Source organism: Populus euphratica, unplaced genomic scaffold, assembly GCF_000495115.2.
Source record: "Populus euphratica unplaced genomic scaffold, PopEup_1.0 scaffold156.1, whole genome shotgun sequence".
Taxonomy (NCBI): domain Eukaryota; kingdom Viridiplantae; phylum Streptophyta; class Magnoliopsida; order Malpighiales; family Salicaceae; genus Populus; species Populus euphratica.
Window position 1 is genome coordinate 791,011 of NW_011499931.1, and position 8,879 is coordinate 799,889.

Below are 8,879 nucleotides of genomic sequence, written 5' to 3' on the forward strand. Positions count from 1 at the left end.
TATATATGATATCAAAAGTTTTTTTAATATAGCAGCCAGGAATTTGAATACTTGATATTTTTGCTATTGAATTTGTAGCGTTCAAAACTTTGAAAAATCCAAAGTTCGCTTCAAAATTTTGATTTAATTTTTAATATTATTGTAGCCACCTAAAATTCTTCTTATTTCAATTACTGATTCCACACATATTATTTCGGCATAATTTCATCTTGAAGATGATTTCAATCCCTCTAAGCCGGCCTCCTCAAAATTAACTTGAGGGTCAATTCTTCTCTTGATAATTAATGAGGCAATTGGAGCTCATAAAAAGCTCTCGTCTCTATTTGCTAATTAATATTGCTAATTAATATTGAAAAATTATTAAACGATAGAATTTTATTTTGGTTCAAGTAGTTATAAAATACCATAGAATTGATAATTTTTGTAAGTGAAACAATCTTTATCATTTTTTTTTAATTTAATTGCATCCTTTATTTATATTTATATTATTTTTACTGTTTAAAAAATCATCTTAAGTTAATAATTTAAATTACTCGATGAGGTTCTAGTATTTAAATTTTATTAAATAAATAGTAATAATGAGATTTAAACTTAAAACTATTTAATTATTAAAATTTTAATAATATATTAAAAAACTATTATAATTTAATAACTTGAATAAATAAATAAAATTTTAAAATATAATTTATGTTATTATCTGTTCCTCCCAACCATTTGATTTTTGCTGCGTAATTTGGTGGTCTATTCAGGAGAGATTTTAACTTTAGGAGAGGGAGCTTGTTCTTATGCTATGCCTCCTCAAGCCTAAATCTACAGTTGACGATACGGGCCATTTTGATATCATTCCTCGATCTTTTATTGGTTGATAGGCTATTCTTAAATGGGTTGTTTATTGGGCCCGGCGTGAGTTACATGCCCTGATCAATATATTGGACTCATATTTTTTACCAATGCTCTCTTGTTTTCTTTCTCTGAAAAATATAACTCATATATATTTTTTTAATTTTTTTAATAGACTAATTTCTCTGAAAAATATAACTCATATATATATATATAATTTTTTTAATATACTAATATTAACAAAATTTAAAATATTTAAAATATTATTTTAATAAATCTTAAAATAATTTTTTTAAAAAAAAAACTATGTAACTGAAACTTTTTTTTAATAAGCAAATGCATTGTACAATTCTGCTGAAGCAGTTTTAATTTTAAGCATTGAAATTAACAGGTGCCGGCACAAAATAAAAATAATAATAATAATAAAAAGCGGCAGCCTGATTTGGCTCCTATTTAAGGCTGTCATCATAGCCAATCAGTAACATTATAAGTAAGTGGGAATGATAGGATGTACACGTGCAGACTTAATTTCTTTTTTTTTTTTTGGTAATATATGTATGATGGCCAAATTATTAGAGATTTATCTCACTTGAAAAAAAAATTAAGCTTCCGAATAGACAACAATCGAGTGGTGGTATATAACAAATTACGTTGCATATAACATTATAAATTCTCAATAAACAGTCACTTTGTTTTAGAGATATTATTAATCTAAAGTTTATAGTATTTATCTATGTTTAATTTAATTATTTATAGATTAATATATGATCAATTTATATAGAAATTTAATATAAAAAACTCTTTATAATAAATCATTTATCGCTATATAATTAATTAGTCTCTAACGTGCCACCATATGTTAAAAACGATTAGCTTTTCGCAATATGGAACCAATTTTAAGTTGAATCTAATTGTGGGGAAAATAAATAGACTAATGATTAATCCCTTCATTTAAATTAATTTACTGTTATTACATATTACTATTATTGAACACTTATTACTTCATTATATATATATATATATATATGGTGGCTGCATTATAATATTGAAAGATCATTCTACAGAAAATTAAAGTTTAACTGTTAAGCAGAGGCACTGCATGCAAATATGTCATAAATATCTGATATTAACGTAAAATCTGCTGCCTTAAAAAGCAGGCAAAAGATGGAGAGAAACGCGTGGAAGTTTGTTGGGCAGGATAAAATTTATTGAAGCAACGTTTCATATATATATATATATATATATATAGGCTCGAATTAGCTTATCCCATCACTCGTTTGCTTGTGACTTAACTTATTCTTAAAGTGATCATCATTTTCTTGTATTCACCGGACGTCACTTCCTAGCGACAAACCCAAAACCCTCTCGGAAGGAAAAGGGGAGAGAGCCTTAAGGAAACAATCATCAGGATAAAGCTCCCATTGTTTCTCTTGGATTCTTTATCGAGAATTGAGAGATCAAGATTAATACTCAAGAAGATGTGTTTTAACATAGGTTACAATTTTAAGAATGGAAAGCTTGTTCGAGTCACGAAGGAAAGTGATCGCCATGACAGAGAGGAGGAATGCAAGGGCTTGCTGTCGAAGGAAATTGAGAGGTGGAAGAAGCAACAAGAGAGGTCAAGTAGTACTCATGTAGAAGCACCATCCGCTTCCACCACAACTCCCACGAAGTGCAAGCATTTATTCTCTTCTTGATATATATTTCTCCTTCTGGTGTTGTATATATTGATTTCCATCTCCATTTTTATAGATTTACTTTAAGGAGATGCAATATATATGATCCCTTCATGTAAGCAAGCTTATATTGGTGCGTCTTTTTTTCGTTTTCACTAATAACGATTGGCTTACTCTGCAAATATGGGGATGATTTGGAAACTAATATACGGAAGCCTCCTCTTGAATGCAAAGAAAAGAATATAATTCTGTATGTGTTAATTTATGTGCTTGATATTAAATATAGATCATCCCTCTCTCTCTGATTCCTCTCATATACATGTTTTCTTCTTCTGCAGAACTTTATCTATTCATTGATAGGCATGCATATGGTATAGAATTCTGGGGCATCAGAGGAAGAAAAACAGTAGCTCCCAGCAAAAACTCATTAGTTTCATGCAAGGATTTAGGAAATATACTTTTTATTTTTCAAATTCATTTATGCAAATAATTTAGTGTAGATTCAAATTTTTTGCAACCAGTTATGCCTTGTTTATATCACAATTACGATATATTCGATCGAAATCCATACTTCAGTACAATCATTCTCTCAAAAATAGAAAGTGAAAATAAAACCCACCTGATTTTTTCTCACTGTGAATTGAACATAGAAGGCGTCTTGGATTCTTCAACCCTGCAAGTAATTAAACAATGGCCTTGCTGAGGTTGCTTATACAATAATTACATGGCTTGGTATCTCCTGTCTAGCAGGCTCTGCATGTGGGCTCCCTGAGGAAAAGGACAACAGTCCCTTAAGAGATCTAACTATGTATGTAGCCCACACAGAGCAATGGGTCTTACATGCGCTCAAGGACCCAGGATGCCATTAATTAGCCACCACTGCACTAAACATTTCTGCTGTCAACAGAAGAGAAGCATTTCATTGAAAATGGGGAAACAGAACTTATTTCTTTAACAATTAGATGCATCTCTCAGATAAATTGCCGTATTGTAGTTTTTAAGACATTAAGTTATAGCATGTAAACCAAGGTATTGGCTTTTTGCTTAGACATAAGTATCGAATAACATTGCAATCCACCGGAAAAACATTGCTAGTCATATGTAAGACATTGCAAATCTATTGGGGGGGGGGGTATAATAACGTTGCTAATGTATTCTCTAATAAGGAAAAAAAATCATTAATATATACATAATATTTTTTTAAATATTAAACAATATTTTTAAAAAATATTTAAACAATGATATGTTGGATTGACTCGGATTAGTTTTGGTTAAACTACAAAACACACAACTCAAGTAATAAAAAATAAATATTCCTATAAAAATCAAATCAAAGACTTTTCAAAGCTTATTTTCCGGTCATTATAATATGAAATGATGAAAAAATAATTAAAAAAAGATGAAAAAAAAATTAAAGTTAATCCCAGTTACCTTACCAAACTCGCAACCATTAGGATAATTCTATAAAAATTTATTAAAAAGAATTATTAAACTCAATTTTCAAACCAATATAAGACTCTAAGGCAATATTAAAAAAAATAATTAAAAAAACAAGAGATCAAGTCAAATTGGATAATTTGCAAAACCTACGACCCAGAGTATGAGATAGAGATATCCTTATAGAAATTAAAAAATAAAAAAAAATATTAAAGGATGAAATTAAAAACAAAATCTAAAAAAAATACGTAATATAACTTAGATTAACCTTCTAAATTTATGACTTGAGTTATAAATCTATAATAACTTTATAGAAGGAAAATCAAAAAAGAATCACACAAAGTTCAATTAATAATTAATTTAATTTTGAAAAATAAAATTAATTAAATATCAATTAAAAAAATTAAAAATAATAAAATAATAAGAAATAAATTAAAAAGAAAAAGAAAAAGAAAGAGACAGGAAACCTGGTATTGTTGAGAGAATTTGTGTGGAATCAAGAAGATGAAAGAGAAAAGAAAGAAAAAATCTCCACGCGACACCAACCTATACACGCGCTGCACCACCAACAAGAGCTCGCGGAGAAGCATCCATCCCCACTAGGAAAGGAAGCATTCCAGCACCAGAGGCAACACACACACCATTTAAGCGTGGTGGTGTCCTTCACATCTTTTGTTATTCTTATTTGCTTAAAATTTCTCTAACTTAATTTTTAAGTTTGTTTAAGTTTGATATATTATTTATGCAAGTTTGCTTTGTAATTAAGTTTGATATATTTTTTCTGTTGAGATTTCATAACTCTTTACTCAATTTTAGTATATAATAATAAGTTTTAAATTTAAAAAACTTAGGTTAGAAAATAATGTATAAGTATTATTTTCCAATCCTTTATTTAGAATCACTATGGTTCTTTGAAAAATAAAAAATAAAAATCATTTACATAAATACCGATCAAATTAAAAACAAAACAGGAGCTAAAGTTTCCATAATTTAGTGATGAAATGGATTTGAAATCGTGCGCAGTCAATTTGGAATTGCAAGCTGCATAAGTTCATATTCTCATTTATATTCAACTAAATCATAATGGGCTCTAGTTGGAGGCTGACGTAATATGTAAAACTATGGTGTTTTTTCCTATCGAAAAAAAAAAAGGAAGAAGAGAAAAAACACTACCAGTGTTTTTGGAGAAACCGAAGAGTTGGCTCTACAGTTTAGTTTATTGAAAATGTGATTAGTTCCTTAGATGTAAATTGTAATTACTAGGAGGGAATTTGCATCTCACCGCTTGTTTGGCAACCTAAATTCGAAAATCAAATCATATATAGATCTGTGATAGTCTTTTTGTAAAGGTGAAATTTGCACTTTAACATCTGACCATTCTGTAAGCATGGTGATGAGGGAACCATTCTTTAGTCCTAATGTTGTCTTCGCCATAGGTTGAGATTCTTATCGGAGACAGAGAAAGAGACTCTTCTATTTCTAGTGAACAATTCAATCAGCTATGGCTTCTTCGGCCATTGAAACAGATGGTCAAGAAATCCTAGACCTTGAGAAAAATAGGCAGGCTGAAAAGGCTCAGTGGCTGCTCAATGCTACTGAGCCACCTAGCCTGTGGCGAATGCTCATGGATTCAGCCAGGGAAACTGTTTTGCCTCATGGCAAGAGATTTCCATTTCTCAAGGACAAGGATGGCCTTTTTAAGACAGTAATTTCAGTCCTGCAGGCGATGTTTCCTATCTTTAGTTGGTGCCGGCGCTACAACGCAACAAAACTCAGGAACGACCTATTGGAGGGTCTAACTCTCGCTAGCCTCTGCATTCCTCAGGTAAAGCACAAGCAAGCATGGAAGTTTACGATGGTAGCAGAAACAGTCAACATTTCTAGTTCTAGTAACCGATCCCTTTACTTAGTCTCAAGATCATGTAAATTTCATGCAGAGTATTGGATATGCGACTCTAGCGAAGTTTGATCCTAAATATGGCCTCTGCAAGTTTTATAACTGATAACTGAACTTCTTGGGTAGCTAGCAATCTTTGATATAAACGGACTCTATATATATGTATGCACGTATGAATTCGTTTCTCTTTTCAGATACAATTGTTATTCCAGCTCTCTTTTATGCTGTAATGGGAACTTCAAGAGACATAGCAATTGGGCCAGTGGCTGTGGTTTCACTGCTCTTGTCTTCGATGATTCTGAAACTAGAAGATCCTGAGGCTAATCCAATTCCTTACAGAAATCTTGTTCTTACCACAACCTTTTTTGCAGGAATTTCTCAAGCTGCATTTGGACTATTTAGGTGGTTCGTTAACAATTGTAATTTTGCTGGTTGATGTTAATACTTAAGCGCCATAGTTTTCCTTTTCGGAATATGCAGGCTGGGTTTCCTTTGTGGATTTTCTCTCCCATGCCGCAATTGTTGGGTTTGTGTCAGGGGCAGCCATTGTCATCGGCCTTCAACAAATGAAAGGACTACTTGGGATTGCTCATTTCACAAATAAGACTGATGTTATCTCTGTAATGCAAGCTATTTGGAGATCAGTTCATCATTATGTACGCATGTTATTTTCCCTGAATATTTTCCTCGCTCAAAGCCTATTAAATGCTCATACTTGTATATATTTCCATAGAAATGCCAATTTATCCTTTCGTTTTTCTATTTTGATCACAGAGGAATCTGCATAATTTGATACTCGGATGCTCATTCTTAAGTTTTATTATATTAACCAGATTTGTGGTTGGTCCTCTTCGCAGTAACTTCAATTTGTTCATGAAAGCTTGCTTCTTTTTTGTTTCAATATCAGCTATGGGAATCAAATTAGCTGCCAAAGCCACCACTGGAGACCAATTTGGTCACTATTGGCAAGCTTAGAGTCAGCCAATTTCGTTAGAATAAATCATTTTATCCGTACAGGTAGCCATATATTGATGAATTTCGTTTCCGAAGATCAATCTTTACACTCACAAGAGATTGCTCAACGAGTTTTAGATGACTAACTTCGATGCAATAGACTCCACGTCAATGGTGACGGAATTCATAGATGACTAACTTCGATGCAATAGACTCCACATCAATGGTGACGGAATTCATAGTTTTGGTCGCCAAATGTACTTGAGACCACAAATAGGTGACAAAAATGTTCATTTGGAAATAATGTGGTCAGAGCCTTTGGTGACCAAAAACAGGGTGTTTGGCGACCAATGATTTGGTCATTGGAAACTGTTTTTTGTAGTGATAGCTGATTAGTAATATATCTTGTTGCCGTTATTTAGTCATTACAGAAAGAAAGGCTTGCTGATTCTTGCAGGGTAAAAGGCATAGGAAACTCTTCTGGCTGCCTGCAACTGCTCCTTTGATTTCTGTTGTTCTCTCAACTCTTCTAGTTTATCTGACCAGAGCTGATAAACATGGGGTAATGATTATAAAACACCTTAAAAAGGGCTTAAACCCAGGTTCAATCCATGAGTTGCAGTTCAATAACCCACACATCGGAGAAGTTGCTAAAACTGGACTTATAGTCGCTGTCATTGCGATCACTGTGGGTATCAAATAATTGAAGTCCATTCTCCATGAGAAGTACACTAAATCAACATTACTAACTTTCATTCTATATATTCTGTTGTTATGTCGAATGCAGGAAGCAACTGCAGTAGGCCGATCTTTTGCATCCATAAAAGGATACCGCATCAATGGAAACCAAGAAATGGTGGCCTTTGCATTTATGAACATTCTGGGGTCTTTCACTTCTTGCTATGTAGCACTGGTTAGGTTCTTCTGATACTTTATGCCGTTTCTGACATTAATCTAGATTTGGATATTTTCTTACATGTTGTAACAATTAAAACCATGTATGTAGGTTCATTCTCGCGCAGTGCTGTAAATTTCAGTGCTGGATGTGAAACTGCTATGTCAAATATTGTGATGGCCATTACTGTGATCGTATCTCTGGAATTGTTCACAAGGCTTTTGTACTTTACTCCCATCGCAGTCCTTTCTGCAATCATTCTTTCTGCTTTACCTGGGCTCGTTGACCCTCATGAAGCATACTATATATGGAAGGTTGATAAGCTAGATTTTCTTGTTTGTATTGGGGCCTTCTTTGGGGTATTATTTGCATCGGCGGATATCGGCCTTCTAGCTGCGGTTACTTTTGCTTCTGCTGTTAACTTCGCATGCATTAATAGAATGAAGATACTGGTTGTTAAACTCAGGTCGGCCCTCTGGGCTGACAGGGACCTGGCTCGGTCCAAAATTCACAAAAAATAGGAGGAATTTAATAGGTGTGGCCCAGTTAAAAAAAACAAATTAACTCACCATTCGGTTAAGTTGGGTTAAACCCGGTTAAAAAAACATTTGATTTTTTTAAAAAAAAAATAAAAATTAATTAACCCGCTATGTTGACTGCTAAGAGATTCGGCTAAAAGCTTTTGATTCTATTCGCTGCAAGTTGTAGAATTAGACCTATCTCTCAGCTATGCAGCTCTTGGTTGTAATTTTTTTTGTGGTTCCTCGTACAAGATCGTGGTTTCCTTAAAAGAGAAGTGGATTTGATGCAACTCATAAGAAGAGAATTTTGTGAAAAGAACTAAATGATCCCTTCACAAAAAAAAATTGAAAAGTTGATTCACTCGTTGCCATTATAATTAAAGATATATACCCTGCAACGCTTCGTAATGTCATACATCATGCCAGTGAGTGTGCAAAAAACAGTAGCCGAATATGGTTTGTATGTCTGACGAAATGAATACTTAGCAATACATTGATCTATACCACTTAAACATTTCTTGTCTCAGAACTCTTCTTTTTCTTTCTCCCTTCTCTCTCGTGCCGATTCTCTCTTAAATTTCAGATCTCTTCTTTTGTTTTTTTTTTTTTACTTTCTATTTATATTTATCAAGTTTTGTTGAATTACTACACTACCCCTC

At 32.7% G+C, this 8,879-nt stretch overlaps 1 pseudogene; it reads left to right on the plus strand.

Moving 5' to 3' along the window:
- The first annotated feature begins 5,328 nt into the window (after window positions 1-5,328).
- Window positions 5,329-8,879, plus strand: part of LOC105136060 (sulfate transporter 2.1-like) — a 6,324-nt pseudogene continuing 2,773 nt past the window's right edge.